This window comes from Monodelphis domestica, chromosome 1 (genome assembly GCF_027887165.1).
Source record: "Monodelphis domestica isolate mMonDom1 chromosome 1, mMonDom1.pri, whole genome shotgun sequence".
NCBI lineage: Eukaryota > Metazoa > Chordata > Mammalia > Didelphimorphia > Didelphidae > Monodelphis > Monodelphis domestica.
Window position 1 is genome coordinate 231845758 of NC_077227.1, and position 16412 is coordinate 231862169.

Below are 16412 nucleotides of genomic sequence, written 5' to 3' on the forward strand. Positions count from 1 at the left end.
TGGAGTTAAGTGACTTGCCCAGGGTCATAAAGCTAGGAAGTGTCTCAGGTCAGACTTTAATTCAGAATCTCCTGTCTCCAGATCTGGCTCTCTATCAGTTGAGTCACCTAGCTGCTCCTGACCCAGTGACTATTAGACTTCCTTGGAGGGAAGAAGAGAAAGATGAGTGTAACACAGAGAGAAATTTGGACCTAGAATCAGAAGATTAACAACCTAGTCTCAGGTCAGCTAAAGTGTGACCAGGCTTAGAGCCAGGAAGACTCATCTTCCCAAGTTCAAATGCATCCCCAGACATTTACTAGGCTGTGCAATTCTGGGCAAATCATTTAACCTTGTTGGCCTCATCTTCCTCATCTGTAAAATGACCTGGAGAAGGAAAAGGCAAACCACTTAAAGATCTTAGTCAAGAAAACTCCAAGTGGGGTCACAAAGAGTCAGGACTGAACAACAACATGCAAGACCCTCCCTTTGCATGCTCTACTCATTGGCTGTATCTTTATTCATGATTGAGGATAGTATTTGCATTACAGACCTTACAGAGCTGTTGTGATAAACACACAATTATTTATCATATGTAGCATATTCTATTTTTACCTTTTGGTGCACTCTTTAAGTCTAAAATTAGATATTCAATGCAATAAGCTTTTCTTAAACTCTTACCTTCCATCTTAGAAGCAATACTGTGTATTGGTTCCAAGGCTAGGCAGTGGGGATTAAGTGACTTTCTAAGGGTAAGCTAGGAAGTATCTGAGATCAGATCTGAACCCAGAACCTCCTGTCTCTGGGCCTGGCTCTCCATCCACTGAGCCACCCAGTTTCCTCTACAATAAGCTTTTATTAAGCACCACTAATTGGTACAGTGGATAGAGTCTGGAGCCTGAAGTCAAGACTCATCTTTCTGAGTTCAAATCTTATCTAAGATCTTTAGTAGCTATGTGACTCTGGACAACTAGTTTATGTCAGTTTCTTCATTTATAAAATGGGCTGGAAAAGGAAATGGCAAACCACTCTAGTATCTCTACCAAGAAAACCCAAAATGGGGTCATGGAGAGTCCGACACAACTAAACAACAAAAATATGATAAAATGCCCCATACCTTTTATATATAGAAAAGTGTTACTAGATGAAGTTGGTAGAGGAGGGAATGTCAGAACAAGGGGAGAGGGTGTTAGTAACTACTAAATGTTCAATAGAAGATTTGAGGCAAAATAAAAAAGAAAACATAACATGTTCTTTGATTGTCATTTTGAAGAAGGCTCATCTTTCACCCTCTGGATATTGCCACCATGATTCAGCTGCCATCTTTTTTTTTTTTACCCCATGGACTTCTATTGGTAAATTTATTCTAAAATAGCCACTTTGAAGAAAGACCCAAACTAGTCACCTTCTTTCTCCAGATTTCAGCACCATACTTCCAAGAGTCTTTTCTCCCTTTTCAAATCCCTTAAAAAAAAACAAAACAAAACACCTTACCTTCTGTCTTAGAATCAATTCTAAGCATTGATTCTAAGACAGAAGAGTGGCAAGGACTAGGCAATGGGAGTTAAGTGATGTACCCAGGGTCACACACCTAGGAAATATCCAAGGCCAAATTTCAACTCAAGTGCTCCTGACTGCAGGCAGACCAGGTACTCTACCCACTGTGCTACCTAGCTGCCCCTTCAACTCCCCTTTAAGTGATTTTCCCCCTTATTAGGATGTAAGCTCCTTGAGGGAGGAGACTATTTCTTTAGCTTATATATATCCCCTTAGGTCTTAGCCCACTGCCTGGCATACAGTAAATCCATAATAAATACTTATTGCCTTGACAGTTTCAAAATGCTTTTAGCCTCAAACTGCTGTTCTAACAGTTGTCTGATAAGTTTCATAACAACAAAAGTAATAATAACAATTTGTATTTCTATGGCACCATAAGCTTTAAAGAAGCAAAGTATTTTTTTTGGAACATAAAACAATTATAGCAGAATTTTTTCCATAGCTGAGTGGATTAGATATTTTTTATTAATTTCTGAACTTTCCTCTAAGAAACCCTGACTCTTCTTTTTTTAGGCTTTGTTTCTTTTCCATTTTTAATAAAACTGTAGCTGCAAAAATTTCATATTGAGAAAGGACTAGGTTGTTGTGGAACAATATGGTTAGAACTGATATAAACACACTTATTAATTTTATTCACTCGCTCAATAAACATTGAACTTGTTGTTGTACCTATTATTTGCACAGCACTGTGAGGGGCACAAAGACAAATAAGGTTGAGGTCGCTGCCCTCAAGAGATATGGTAGGGAAGGCAAAAGATGGACACAAATAACTAAAAGGATTTTTCAGAGTAGGCATTCATTGGAATGAATGAAAGAAGGAATGACTGAATAAAAATAAAACAAAATAATAAAACTAATGGAGGAATAAATAGAAATAACAAATATAAAATTAAAATAAATTAATTTGAATAAAATAAAACATAGCATAGGATACGCAATCTGGACTGCACTTTGTAAAAAGTTAGGGATTCCAAAAGCAGAGGTGAATAGGAAACATATCCCAGGGTTAGGGAAAAACATGTACAAAGATAGGAGATAAAAGATGGAATAGTATGTATGAGAAAAAGCAAATTGGAACCAGATTGTGAAGAGCTTTAAAAATCAGACTGAGAAGGTTGTATTTTCTTCTAGCACCAATAGGGAACCACTGAAGCTTCTTGAGTAGGGGAACTTATATGCTTTAAGAATACAAGAGGGGGGCAGCTAGGTGGCTTAGTGGATTGAGAGCCAGGGCTAGAGATGGGAGGTCCTGCTTAGGTCAAATCTGGCCTCAGACACTTCCTAGCTGTGTGACCTTGGACAAGTCACTTACCCCCCCCCCATTGCCTAATCCTTACCACTCTTCTGCCTAAGAACCAATACATAGTATTGATTCCAAGATGGAAGGTAAGGGTTATAAAAAGAAAAAAGAATACAAGAAGACTTTGTTTGATACAATCATTATGTTCCAAGACCCTTTTATAAGATCAAAATCACACATAATTGCCAATCCCATTATTTACTAAGTATTTCTTACATAAACAGACCTAGGCACTTTTCAGCTTTTCTTAGAGTGACCAAGCATCACTACTCTTATTTTGGGGGGCCATTATTAATAATTAGATAGCATTAATGAAGCAAAGAGAAGCACTGCTCCGATGCAGACATGACTTGTTACAAAGAACTCTGGACAAAGCCTGATGTGGGAACTAATATTTGGAGGTAAAACAATGTAATGGCTCACACTGATACTTCTTTTTATTTTTTTTTTAACCCTGACCTTCTGTCTTAGAATCAATACTCTGTATTGGTTCTAAATCAGAAGAATAGTAAGGGCTAGGCAATGGGGGTGAAATGACTTGTCCAGGGTCACCCAGTTAGGAAGTGTCTGAGGTCAGATTTTAACCCAGGACCTCCTGTCTCTAGACCTGGCTCTCAATCCACTAAGCCACCCAACTGCCCCCTACACTAATATTTCTCAGAACAAGAATGAGAGTGACTGGGCAAACTGTTGGGAAACTTGGGGAAATGGCATGGATTCAATGTGTAATTAAATTTTTATTTTATTTTAATTATCTTTTATTTATTTTTATTTTATTTTACACAATATGCTTTTATTTTTTCTGATTATCAGTCATGGATACTTGGCATGCCCCAAATTAGGCAGCCAATAAATAATAGAGCTAGGTTATGAAGAAATACAAAATATAGATCCTCTTACCACCAAACCATGGCCCTTTCTGCTGTGTCATGCTAGGAGGGTCTGGGACTGCTGAATTTTGGATGATGATTGGCATCCAGTTAGAGCAACCAATAACTAGTCTTTTTTTGTTCTGCCATTTTCAGTTGTGTCCCTTTGTGACCCCATTTGTGATATTCCTGGAAAAGATACTGGAGTGGTTTGCTGTTTCCTTCTCCAGCTCATTTTATGGATAAGGAACTGAAGCAAACAGGGAAGGGATTTAAGGGACAGCTAATAAATGTCTAAGGCCAGATTTGAACACAGGAAGATGAATGTTCCTGATTGACGAAAGGAGATTCTAACTCATGGGATAGACAAGGGCTGGCTACATAGATTGTGGTGTCACGAGCAGAGATAAGAATCGAGCCCCTGGGAGCTGATATAGTTCAGATAGAGAGAGAGTACAGAAAAGGGGAACCAAGATAAAACCTTGAACTATTCCAAATGCAGTGAAGTTTTGGAGGGATGGAGAAATGAGAGAAATCATTGTCAGGGAAATCCAGAAAGGAAGAGGAAATGATTCCCAAAGTCAGAAGCTGCAGGGGGATCAAGAAGGATGAGGACTAAGAAAAAGCCATCCAATTTAGCAGTCATGGAGTGCTGGGCATGAGGTCAAGAAGGCTCAACTTCAGGAGTCCAAATTAGCTGTGTGACCCTGGTCAAGTCATATTACCCCATTTGCCTCGTTTCCTCATCTGCCAAATGAGCTGGAGAGTGAAAAGGCAAAGTGCTCCAATATCTTTGCCAAGAAAACCCCAAATGGGGTCACAGAGAGTTAGACAGGGCTGAAAAACAACTTAACTGTGAAGTTGGAGAGAACAATTTCAAATGAGTAATGAAGTAAGATTGCAAGGGATTGAGAAGTAAGTAGGAGGTTAATGAAGGCAATGCATGTAGACAGGAATTTAGAAGTGAAAGGGAAGTGAGAATAGGATGCTAATTTAAGAGAATGTCAAGATCAGAGTTTTGTTTTGTTTTGTTTTTTTTAATGATAGGAGAGACCTAGGGATATTTGTAGGTCTAAGATGGGGCAGTTGGAATATATTATCCCTAAAGTCCTTTATAGTTGTAGCAATCATCTATATCCTTTCCAGGTTTAACTTTCTAGATTATGACTACCTCTATGAAGATTGATTTCTTTAGGCTCAAGTATCCTTATTGGTAAAATAAGTATATTACATTATAAAAATTTAAAGACCCTTTCCAGTCCTTGCCTTCTGTAACTTCTATGAAAACTAAATTTCATAGACTCTGGGTATTTGCGTGTGTGTGTGTGTGTGTGTGTGTGTGTGTGTGTGTGTGTGTGTGTGTGTGTAAAATGAACCAGTTCAAGTGGTTTTGGACTTCCCAAAAATATTTTTATAAAAAAAATGAGCGAAATTAGACCAAGAGTATAAGATAACAATAAATACTTAGAAGGTTACTATTTTAGTGGAAACTCTTATAGAGCTGATGATGATAGTAAATTCTATATTTTACAATCATTCATTTGGATTATTTTCAGACACAGAAATTAGATAGAACTCAGTAAAATGAAATCCAACATAAACCATTCTCTATGTTAAAAACTTAATTTTCTACCAAGGATCTTTTGATAATTTTGTCTCAGTAATTGCTCATAATCATTGAAGTTTGTTAATTTTCTTAGAGGTAGTATGGTGTAGTAGAAAGTCTGTTGGATTTGGCATATAGGAACCTATGTGCCTGTCTCATCTCTGGTACTCATCATCTACAGGACCTTGGGCAAAACATTTCTCTGGTCCTCAATCAACTCATTAGTTAAATGGAGCTGATAATACTCACCCAGCTATGCTCACAAGGTTGCCGTGTAAGAATCAAATGATATACAAAAGAGTACTTTGAATTAGTAATGTGCTACATGAATATTTATTATTATTATTAATATTATTGCTAATTACCAGTTTTCTTCATGCCTACTCTGCTGTGAAACTTCACAATTCTATTCATTCCTCCAACTCAATACAGAAGACACTTTTCCAAAGGCTGGTCAATTCTTTTCTGTTGTTCATTACTCCTTCCCCCCAAGTTTTTGTTTGATTGATTTGGTGAAACTGGGGCATTCACTTTAAGAAGAAAAACAAAAAAATTAAAATGTCATGGGCAAAAGAATACAAAATATTGATCTAGGAAAAAGTACTAACGTAAAGAAAAAAAGCTCCATTATTACTCACTAAGCTAAGAGTGAAGGGAGCTAAAGGTTCTCTTCTTGGCTTGTTTCCTATTGAATTGTATCATTCTTGACCAGTTATTTCTCCTGTTTCCATTACCTCCTTTGTAAAATGATAAGTAGTGATAGCTGACATTCAGATAGCACTTTAAGGTTTACAAGATGATCTACATTTGATCCTCAAAAGAACCTTGTGAGATAAGTGCTATTATCATCATTCTACAGATAAGGAAACTGAGACCAAGAGGTTAAATGATTCAAGGCCTCACAATAAGTCCCTGATGATTTGAACCGTCTTTTTTTTTTTCTGATACCATGTTCAGTGTGCTATCCAGTTTGCCACATTGCCTCTTTAAAGTTTCTTTTAGCCTCAATATTCTGACTAAGTTTTCTTCCAATAATAGCAATGACTCAGTTCTGAATGACTAACATTTAACAATTAATTTTGCACTGCTGTTTAATTCAGTTGCATAAAACACAATCTTTGTAAAAAATTTTATACATACCTCCAAACAAGCAAATTTGAAAAATAAAAAACATAGCTACACAATCCATTAAAACACATTCCCATAAAAGCTCTGTCTGAAAACTTATGTTCTTTTCTGCATTTTAAGGCCATTTCCTCTCTGTTATCATATGAGTAGCAGGTTCCATCTTCATTTTTCTAAACTCATGATTTATCATTGCATTGATCAGATCCTAAAGTTTTTGTTGTTTTCTTCTAAAATTTTCTTGTTTTTTAAACAATTGTTTTGTTATAACAATTATACAATTATAATTATATGTGTAATTATATGTATACAATATAATACAATTATAACAATTATCCTGTTTTATACAATTTGTTTATACTAAAGTTTTATATACAATTGTTTTCTTAATTCTGCTCACTTTAATCAGAATAATTTCTTAAATACCTTCCCAGTTTCTTTTTCAACTGTTTTTTTTTATTTCTTGTAGCACAACAACAATATTCTATTGCATTTATGTCATAATTATTTTAGTCATTCACCAATTGGAGGAGCTTAATTTCCAGATTTTTACTTTTATGAAAAGAGTTGCTATAAATATTTGTGTATATGTAGGGTTTTTTTTCCTGTTTCTTTGGTCTACTTGGGGGTATAGGCCTAATAGTGGTATCATTGGATCACAAGACATGCATTATTTATTGATCTGGAGACTGAGTTCAAAATTTCTTTCCAGAATAGCTGGATCAATTCACTATTCCATCAGCATTGCATTAGTGTACCTATTTACCTGCAGCCCCCTCGAGTTTTGTTATTTTCCTCTTGTTATCTTTGCCATTCTGTTAAGTGTGATGTAAAAAATTCAAATATGTTTTAATATGCATTTCTTTAACCCTTTCAATAATTTTTAATGATTGTTGATAGCTTGAATTTCTTCTCTTGAAAGCTGTTCATATGCTCTGAGCATATATCTCTTAGGGAATTCTGTCCTCTTTACTCTGTATCAGTTCACCCAAAACGTTCCAGATCTATTTGACTCCATCTCTTTCCTCATTTCTTACGGCACAATAATATTCCATCATATTTTTATGCCATAATTTGCTTAGCCATTCCTTGATTAACAGGCATCTTCTTTGTTTTCAATTCTTTGATATGAAGAAAGGTTCTATAAAGAAAAACTTAAAGAATTTTGCATCAGTTCTTCATATATACTAGATATGAGACCTTTATCAGAGAAACTTGTAGGAAAGATATTTCCCCAGTTGCCAAATAGGTAACTTCTAAATTTTACTACATTAGACTGGCTTGTGCAAAAGCCTTTAAATTTTATATAATCGAAACTGTCCATTTTATTTTCTGTGATCCTCTCCATTGCATATTTAGTCATGAACTTTTCTCCTATCTACAAATTTTGAAAGTTAATTTCAAACTTGTTCATCAACCACATTTTACTGACTCATGGAATATGAGTCAGAAGAGACCTCAGAGTATTTCTTCCCTTTCATCTATTTTAACCTGAAACTAAGTAGAAATCTCTGTGGCATCCCTGACAAATAACCATCAATCATTTGCTTAAAGACTGCCTGTGAAGGGAAAGCCTTTACCTCCAAAGGGCACCCATTTCTCTAGTAACAAGTAAATTTAATCAAGCAAAACAAAAATGTGTTGCATTATTTATATCTGGAAAAGGTAAATTTCATTTTTACCTACTCTCAATCATCTTTCTATTGAAAGGTTGGAAGTATCCATAATTATTCATCTTTTTAGCATCATTATTGGCCATATTTTATTAGAATTCTTAAGCCTTTCAAAGATATTGTCTTTTATACTGTTGGTGATGCATAAATTATTCTCTTGTTTCTGCCCTCTTTACTCTGCATCAGTTCATACAAAACTCTCCAGATTTCTCTAACTTCATCCCCTTCTTCATTTCTTATGGCACAATAATATTCCTTTATATTAATATGCCATAATTTCCCCAGACATTCCCTGAGGATTAACAGATATCTATTTTGTTTTCAGTTTTTCAAATGAAAGGTACTGTAAAGATTTTGCACATATGGACCCTTCTCTTTTGTCTTTGATCTCTTTGGGTATAAGCCTAATTGTGGGATAGATGAGTCAAAGAGTATATATAATTTAATGACTTTTAGGATATTATTCCAAATATCTTTTCCAGAATACTTGGACTACTTCCCAACTTTACTCACATTGGATCAGTGTGTCTTTTCTCCCAAAGCTCAACAATATACATTTTCCATTTTTTTCATCATTGGCAGTTTGGTGAGTATAAGAGAAAATGTCAGTCTTGCTTTAATTTGCATTTCTCATATTATAAATATTTAAGAGCATTTTCATATGATTCTTAATACTTCTTTTGAGAAATTCCCATTTATATCTTTTTTTTAGGTATTTTTCTATTGGATAATAGCACTTGATCTCATAGCTTTGTGTCAATTCCCTATATATCTTGAATACCAGACCTTTAATCAGAGACATTTGCAGCAAATGTTTTCCCTAATTAACTGTTTATCTTCTAACTGCATTGATCATATATACATATACATGCAGAAACTTCACAATTTTACATTTAAATATTTTTTGTCTCATTATTCATTCTGTCCCTTGGTTGGTCCAGATCTCTTCCTATAACTATAATTTATATATAGTTTATGATATGAAATTATGTATCCAAGTCATATTCCTTTAGAATTTATTGTGGTAAATGGAATTAGATGATTATCTAAGCCTAATTTTTAGCTTTCCAGTTTTCCTAGCAGTTCTTGTAGAATAATGAATCTTTATTCCTGTAGTTGGTGGCTTTGGATTTATCAACCATTGTTGTTATATCCAATTTTATCCATGTGTTGTGTACCTAATCTGCCCATTATTCATTTTTTCAGTTTAAAAATTAGTATCAAATAATTTTGATAAGTGCTTTGTAATGTCGAGATTTAGTACTCCCAAGCCTTCTTCCTAATTTTTCATTATTTCTCTTGAAATTCTTAAGCTTTTGTTCTTCTAGATACATTTTATTAAATTATTTTGTCTAGTCCTATGAAATATTCTGTTGATAAAATTATTAGTATGTGAATTAATTTAAGTGGCATTATACCTTTTATTATATTAGCATGGTCCAACCATGAACAGTTAATACCTCTACAATTATTTAGATCATTATTTCTACAAAGTGCTTTATAGTGTTACTCATGTAATTCTAGTGCTTTGGTAGATGAACTTTGAGGTATTTTCAATCAATCAATTAACAAAATTTATTAAGTACCTGTTCTGGGTTAGGCACTAGAGATACCAAAAGGGGCAAAAGATAGTCCCTGCCTTCAAGAAGCTTACAATCAAATGGAGAAGAAAACTTGCAAATAAATATATAGAAAGCAAACTATATATAGGATAAACAGAAAATAATTAACAGAAGGAAGGCACTGGAATAACGAAAAGGTAGGATTCCTGTAGAAGGTAAGATTTTAAATAGGTATTAAAGGAAGCTGGGGAGATCAGTAGTTGCAGTGGAGAAAGGAGAACTTTCTAGGCATGGAGAATGGCCAGAAAGAATAACTGGAGTACTAGGATAGGAAAGATGGAGTATCTCGTTCATGGGATAGCCAAGAGGTAAGTATCACTGGATCAAAAAGCACATGTAAGAGAGTAAAGTCTAAGAAGACTGGAAAGATAGAAAGGAGCTAGGTTCTGAAAGGTTTTGAATGTCAACCAGAGAATGTTATATTTGCTCCTGGAAGCAATAGGAAGCCAGTGGAGTTTATTGAGTGACAGATGTTAAGATCTGTTTTAGGAAAATCACTTTAGTGGCTGAATGAAGGATGGATGGGAGTAGGGAAGATACTTGAGGCAGAAAGAGACCAGAAGGTTACTGCAATAATCTAGGTATGAGGAGATAAGAGGCTGCACTAGAGTGGTGGCAGTGTCAGAGGAAAGAAGGAGGCATATTGGAGAGATATTGCAGAGGTGAAATCAGCAGGCTTTGGAAATAACTTCAATATGAGTGAGATGGGAGATAGTAAGGAATCTGGGATCATTCCTAGGTTTATAGAATTTGTAGTTATTTTGAATGGAGTTTCTTTTTTAAGCCCTACCTCTATTAAGTTTTCTTGATAATACACAGAAAAGCTGATCATTTTGTGGGTTTATTTTACATCCTTCTGGTTTACAAAGTTGTTAATTATTTCTCCAAAAATTTTAGTTAAATATCTAGAGTTCTCAGAGTAAGTCAAAACATAACCAAAAAACAATTTCATTTCCTTTTTCTCTGAGCTTATTCCCTTGATTTTTTATTGTCTAATTCTTATAACAAATAGTTTTGCATCTATATCAAATAGTAAAAACCATAACCATCTATCCCTTGTCCTTCATCTTCCTAGAGTGGCTTGTAGCATTATTCTATTACAGATAATGCTAGTTCTTTGTTTTAAATAGATACTGTTTACTCTATTAAGGAAAGTTCCACTTAAGCTTGTGCTCTCAATTGTTTTATAACATAAAAGGGTAATATGTTTTGTCAAAAGTTTTTTCTGCATCCATTGATATAAATATGTGATTTCTATTATTTCATCAATGACAAAATTATGTTATAGTTGTTCTTATATTAAACTAGCTCTGAATTATTACTATAAATCCAAATTGGTCATAGTGTAAATTCTTTTTAATATGTTGTTGGAGTGTCTACACTGATATTTTATTACATATTTTTGCAATGATGTTCATTAAAATTATCCGTCTATAGTTTTCTTTCTCTGATTTAACTCTTCATTTTGAGTATGAAGAATATAGTTGTCTAGTAGAAAGAGTTTATTTGGATTCTAGCTTTCATTATTTTTGCAAACAATATATGATTTTTCTTTAAATGCTTGATAGAATTTACTTGCAAGTCCATCTGATCCTGGAGTTATTTGGGAATTAATTTATGTCAATTTCTTTTCCTGAGATTGGTTTATTTAAGGAGTTCTTTTTTGTTACTTACATAGACATTGTATATTTTTGTAATTGTCCATTTCACTTAAGTTGTTAGTTATGTTGGAATATGATTAGCCAAAAGAGTTCTAATAATTCTTTTATTCACTCTTCATTTGCTATGAATTTTTTCATTTTTGATTCTAGAAACTTGCTTTTCCTTTTGAAAAATACTGGAATATCTAACCATTTGTCAATTTTATTAATTTTTAAGCTCCTGATTTTATTTATCAACTTAATTTTCTAAATGTCAACATTATCCCTTTGATTTTCTAAATTTATATACTCAATTAATTGTTCTCTTCTTTCTGTTTTTACTGATGAAAGTGTTAAGGGATTTATATTTTCTTCTAAATGTTTTGGCTGCATACCTGAAGGTTGAGTATGTTGTTTGATATTTGTCATTTTTTAAAATTAAATCATCTATTACTATCACTTGTTCGTTGATTCATAAGATAGTTTAAATTATTTAGTTTCTATTTAAGTTTGAGTGTTTTTTTTAAAAAACTAGACAAATTTTATTTTCTTTCTTTTTTTTCCAAACCCTTACCTTCCATCTTAGAATCAATACTGTGTATTAGTTCCAAGACAGAAGAATGGTTAAGGGCTAGGCAATGGGGGTTAGGTAACTTGCCCAGGGTCACCAAGCTATGAAGTGTCTGACGCCAGATTTGAACCCAGGACCTCCTGTCTTTAGGCCTGGCTCTCAATCCACTGAGCCACTTAGCTGCCCCCCAAAAAAATGTTATTTTCTAAAAAACACTAATAATGGAAACTCCATGTGAAACAAGGAAGGAAGGCAGCATGGGAACACCTCGAGTAGACAAGGAAACTGCTCTCATACCCTCAGTTCTGAATTAGGAAGAATAGGTTTAATACAAGAGCCAATTGGGAGGTCACCTTCTGCTCTTCTGGAAGATAGGAAATGATAGTACCTTACTGATTCTAAGAAAGATTTGTGAAATATTGTTGGTTCTGTTTTCCTGAAAGATGGGACTGGGATGAAGAGAGCACATTGGAGAACTTTGACCTTGACTCTGAAGAAAGTCAGGGTTGAAGTATGGTCCCATCAACAAATAAGGAATTAAAACCATTATATTCAGAGAAATAAAAGAAGTACTTTTGGTATCATTTCTAAGGAAAGCTGCTGGGATTCTTGAGTAGCATCTCTGTAACTCTATTATCCAAGGGAAATGTCTGGGAGGTTTCACTTGCATAGGTAATAGCAGAGGATATGGCATTATCCTTAGCTAAATAATCTAAGGGGATAGAAAAAAGAAAACTTAAAAGCTCAGGGCCTCCAGAGACCACCAGTGGAGTGATCTTTTGAGGCAAAGGAAGAGGAAAAAGATCCTCCCTCACCTCATAACCATTCCCATATCCCAACTCCCAATCTCCTATAAATTTATGCATAATTCTTGGTTTGGGACTCAGAAGAACCCTAGAAAAGAGGTAGAAGCAGACAGTATGAGGGACAAATATAGTACAGCTCCAGCTAGTGAGGAAAATGTAGCATTTACCTAGCACAGGTCCAGGGAGACATTCAACTTTTATTTTTGAGTCTCAGACACCAAAGGTTGGTAGAAATTCTGCATGATCACCTGGTCGGTCTAGCACACAGGGAGCAGGATCAGACCTACTTATGAGGAAGGTGATCTCTGAAGTGTCAGCAGAAGTCAGACTTTGATTTCCTCAGCTTTCATATGTGGTACATTTGAACCCAGTTAAAGTAAACCAGTAGGTCAAACAGGGCCAAGGACAATAAGACCCACTATTGGCACAAGAGAAGATCATAATCCTTAAAATACAGGCCAGCTCTCTGAATTACATAGGACATCAATAACACTTTCCACACCACCTGGATCAACATGATACTCTTTCTGATGAAAATTGTGACCTGCCCCATGGACAGAGCATAGGACACTAGTATTTTCACTGGCCAAGTATCACGAGGGGCATACCCAGGCCAAGAGTCATGGAATAAGGTTTAAAGAAGACCTGTATTGGGATAGTCAGAGAGGAAGAATAGAATATATGAATTCTTTCTTCAAAGGCCTTTCATTCAGTATAATTTTTGTTACATTGTGGTCAATGATCACTATAGATTTGTCATATCTAATGTTTTAGAAGTCTTATTCCAGTCCTTTATTATCTTTTCTTTAGATCTTTATAGATCTGAAAGGGGTACGTATGAATCTTCAACTATTATACTTTTACTATCTATTTATACCAGTAGTTTAATAACTTTTCACTCAAGGACTTAGATACTCTGGCATATGGTACAAAAATATTATATGTTGCTATTATTTCATTATCTATGATAGATTTAATCTTAATATTTTCTAGTGTATCACTTTTAATCATGTGTATTTTTACTGTTGCCTTATTTGAGATCCTGATTGATATACCTAATATTTGATTCCCTTGAGGTATAATAAATTCTGCAGTAACTCACATTTACTCTTTGTGAATCTTAGTTTCAAGAATTTTTCCTGTAAACAACATATTATTAGCTTCAGCTTTCTAATCCATGTTGCTAGCCTCCATTTTATGAGCAAATTTATACCATTCACATTCATGGTTGTGACCCATAATAATATTTTCCCATCCATCACGTCCTCTTATACCATACAACCCATGTCAAAGCTCCCTCTTTATAATAAAGAAGACAGTGGAGAAATAGAAAGAATGTCAATAATAATAGCAATATGTGGGAGGGAAAAAGTGGTTTGACTCACTCTTCTGTTGTTCCTCCCTTTACCTAGTTCAGGCCCTGATCACTGGTTTTTATACTTTTACTTTCTCCCCCCTTTATCAATGAACCTCCAAAGTTAAAATTTTGTTTCTATTTCCTTCCTGACTTTACCCTCCTTAGGTTCATGATCTAATTTCTTCCAATCCATTCCTCCTTATTTTTATGTTCTTCTGTAACACCCAATTTATAAGACATAGTAAATTTCTCTTTTTTCTTCCTCATTTCTTCCCATGTATCACCTTCTACTGCTTTTACTTCCTCTTTTAAATACAATGATATGGAACCAATCCAACTCTAGGACATGGTTTTTCTTTACTGCATCTATGAACAGTGGAGTTCTGAAGGGACACTTGTCTCTTCTCCCGCTATTAGAATACAGTCATTTCATGATCACTTAACTTTATGTTGCCTAACTTTTCTAGTTTCCTTTTGTCTCTCATGTTTGCATTTCAAAGGGACTCCTCAGTTCTGGTCTTTTCATTAGAAATGTTTGAAGGGTCAAGGATCCATTTTTTTAACAATGCTATTGGATTATACTGTTATTTTTGGCTGTAAGTCTTCATCATTTGCCCTTTGGCATATCATATTCAAAGGTTTTTCTCTACTTTATAGTGGTTGCATTGTCTTGTGATCTTGACTATGGTCTCTTGTTAGCTAAACTCCTGTCTATAGTGATATTTTTCCTTTAATCTGGAAACTTTGGATTTTGACTATGACATTCTTGGGGATTTTCAATTTTAGTTTTCTTTTAGGTGGATAATGAATTCATTCTGTTTTCATTTTGTTCTATTTCTAATAGATAAAGGCACTTGTGGACAGTGGAGAAGCAGCTGGAGAGAACTGGAGAGAGCCTGGGTGGCCCAGCCTTCCAGGAGTCTTCAGAGCCTCAGAGCTTCATACCACATACAGCCCAGCCCAGTTGAACTCAATCCAATCAAAAGCCTCCAGAGGACAGGGAAGCTAACATTACTCCCCTAGAGACTGTAACAAGAGATCTGACAAAGCTCCAAGAGGGGAGACTGACAGCCCCAAAACCAAAACAAAATGAGAGGAGCAAGAGCACAGCCAAATACTGGGAGCAAAGAAGGGGTAAACTCAAGCAAACAATAGAAAAAGAAGAAAGAAATTACAATAGACAACTTCTGCACAGGTAATGAGCAAAGAGCGAATGAAACAGAGGGGGAGGACCCAGCAAAGGAAAAATCAGAAATCCCAGCGAATTGGATACAGGCTTTGGAAGAACCCAAAATACAATTCAAAACACAATTAAGAGAGTCTGAAGACAATTGGAAAAAGAACTTAAAAACTAAGATAAGTCATTGGGAAACAGAAAATAGTGTCTTGAAAGCCAAAATCAACCAGCTGGAAAATGAGGCAAAGGAGATGAAAGATGAGGTGAAGAAGATGAAAGATGACCTCCAAAGAAAATCCGACCAAAAGGAAAAGGACGACCAAAAAACTAAGGATGAAATCCAGTCTTTAAGAACCAGAATACAACAACTAGAATCAAGCAACCTCACAAGGCAGCAGGACACTATAAAACAAAATGAAAAGAATGAAAAAATTGAGGAAAATATGAAGCATCTCATTCACAAAACAGAGGATTTAGAAAATCGTTCAAGGAGAGACAACTTAAGAATTATTGGCCTACCAGAAGACCATGACAAAAGAAAAAGGCTGGACATTATATTACAGGAAATTATTAAAGAAAACTGCCCTGAAATCCTTGAACAAGAGGGAAAAGTGAAGATTGATAGAATCCACAGGTCACCTCCTGTATTTAATCCCCAACTGACAACACCCAGGAATGTTATAGCCAAACTCAAAAACTATCAGACCAAAGAAAAGATATTACAAGCTGCGAAGAAGAAGTCATTCAGATACCAAGGAACCACAGTGAGGATAACTCAGGATCTGGCTGCATCCACACTGAAAAAAAAGAAAGGAATGGAATACGATATTCCGGAAAGCAAGGGAACTAGGTCTACAACCAAGAATCAACTACCCAGCAAAACTGACTATATTCTTACAGGGGAAAGTATGGTCATTTAACAAAATAGAAGAATTTCAAGAATTCGTAAAGAAAAGACCAGACCTGAACAGAAAATTTGATGTCCAAGCACAGAACTCAAGAGAATCATCAAAAGGTAATTAAAAAAGAGGGGGGAAAAGAAAAACAAAAACAAAAAAATTTTAAGAGACTCAATAAGTTAAAATGATATGTATCCCTATAAGAAAAGAGGTCATTGGTAACTCTTAAAA